The 2,199-nt window shown below is 30.9% G+C and overlaps 1 long non-coding RNA gene across 3 annotated transcripts; it reads left to right on the forward strand.

The window, feature by feature from the left end:
- The first annotated feature begins 373 nt into the window (after positions 1-373).
- On the forward strand, positions 374-1,764 carry LOC149219478 (uncharacterized). 3 transcript variants are annotated; one of them, XR_016248700.1, is made up of 5 exons: positions 374-715; positions 826-921; positions 1,262-1,293; positions 1,342-1,391; positions 1,485-1,764. It is a non-coding gene; the product is annotated as an uncharacterized LOC149219478 (long non-coding RNA). The 3 variants fall into 3 exon arrangements; XR_016248699.1 differs by lacking the exon at positions 1,342-1,391 and having other exon boundaries at positions 1,392-1,764; XR_016248698.1 differs by lacking the exon at positions 1,342-1,391.
- Positions 1,765-2,199: the final 435 nt, after the last annotated feature.

Genomic DNA, 2,199 nt, shown 5'->3' on the forward strand with positions numbered 1-2,199 from the left:
TGGATAAATGTTTGTAATTTTATCACATTCCTTTGAAAGCTATAACTCTTGACTTATTTGCAACTATATCATTTGTACACACACACACAATTTATACATAAACATATATGAATTGATCTTTATACATATCATATTGTGCGCTTGCAATTGCTATTTAATGGTTTGTTTGCTATATATATATATAACTTTGTTCGTATGTGGAAATTATCATCCTGGCTATGACATAGTGTTGCAACTGATTGTGTAAATGACCTTTCACTGCAAATACACAATCAATGTGGTTTTTATCAAATCCTTTGGTATTTGTGCTATTAAGGTGCTTATGGAGTATTCTATGTAGAAGCGATAAATGCATCCATGTTTCCATGCATACTGTACCTTTTTGAATTAATCCGGCGGTTCAGGTGACTTGTTACTAAATCAATGATAAAAAGAGATTAGGGTTTGTGGTTGGCTTAATGTCCTTGTTCAAGTTTCGTTTCCACCATTTCATTTTTCATTCTCCTTTCCTTGATTATGCCGCTTCAAGGCTAGGATTTCACTCTTACTTTCAATGAATCTCTACCATTTCCATTAGCTTGATGATACAGGTGGAGGTTTAGTTTTCTCTCCCGTGGTAAAATACTTCGATCTATCGCTCAGAGGCCACTAACTTCACATCGTTATCGAAATGATGGAAATTTTTACCTATAATGTGTCAATGATGCTGCCAAAGGTAAGGATAGTTTTTTCCGCTGCTAGGGTATTTGAAAGTCAATTTGCAGTTGTTATTTATCTGTTTGCAAGTCTAAAATTTTCGCCATGGTTTTCTTGCATGCTTACTAGGGTTTTCCTTTAAATTACAAAGTAAGGGTTTGGTGTATTAAACATAGTTTCTTCAAAATGATCTGGAGACTAATTCTTCTGCTGCATCTATACCAGGTAATTATTTTCTTTTTGTACCGTTCAAACCATAGAAATTTTTACTTCCAAAAGATACAAAATATTTATTGTTCTTGTGCCACATTTTGTGATGGTGTTACATGATTTTAATACCATGTTCTCTATATAAAATCCTTAGCCTTTCTCTTTAGGGTTTTCTCGTTGTACCTATCTGTAAGAATTATATTTTGTTGTCTGTATGCCGATTTGGACATCTTGACCACTTTTATTCTATGTTCATGTATTCTAACTTTTTTTTTCTAAAAATGTTACTTCAACCTGTACTTTTATGTTTTGATTGGTATGTATATCTAACTCCCCTTCCTTTATTTCATCGCAGAGGAGAGCTCAGTGAAGTTAAAATTACTTAAGGTATTTTCCCTAAAAATTTTCCAAGTTATATTCCTTTTTGTAATACAGGTCTTCTTACCCTACAGTGACAATGTATTGTTTTGTTCTGCCTCTACCAGGTACTCGTTGTTATTACTTGCTTCAGAAAGTTAATTGACAACTAAGAATTTTCAAGGTTTTTAATTTAACATTCAAGTTGTACTTTTCTCTAGGTTGGAAATCCTTATTTGAACTTCCCGGTTTCTCTTTGAAGAAAGGCATAATTCTTACATCTATGAAGACCGAATTTATGCACCAAGTGCTTGCATTAATTTTTCGTAATTTTATTTTAAAAGTAAATAGATAAGGAAGGGACAAGGTTCCTTGCTTTGTAGTAATTTTTTATTTTTTATTTTTTTAAGAGGGCTTTTGTTCGCTCAGAGTTGTCTGCTCTTAACAATATCTATATATTTATGTTTATAAAGAAGAGATACAACTCTTAAAATTAACGACTATCGTTCAAACTTTTTCTTTTAAATATATATACTTTTATGCATTTTTGTTTTAAACTGGCAATTCCACTTTTGATGTTGTTAGAAATAATTGTTATTTTTATGAATATTCCCTGAAGTAGAGTTATTCTATAAATTGACAAAGTTTGAGTTCGATAGTTATTGATGCTACTATTGTTCTCTAATATTTTGTAATGTTTGTGAATCTAGTTTTACTTTGCATATGCTCTCGATATTGTTGTTTACCTATGTGATTCTTACATGCAATTTCAATAGGTTATTTCCTATACAATTTTTTTGGAAAAAAGGTTTATTAATAACTCTTTTCGTTCTTGTTCTCATTATGTATAAATGCATACCTATACTCATTACATTTTCGAGTTTGCTCCTTTAATTATATCATGATAGTACTGTAACAATATCATGTTTTGTTTTT

The sequence above is a fragment of the Pinus tabuliformis genome, chromosome Q (assembly GCF_031772625.1).
Source record: "Pinus tabuliformis cultivar Carrire ecotype Pingquan chromosome Q, CPIR1, whole genome shotgun sequence".
Taxonomy (NCBI): domain Eukaryota; kingdom Viridiplantae; phylum Streptophyta; class Pinopsida; order Pinales; family Pinaceae; genus Pinus; species Pinus tabuliformis.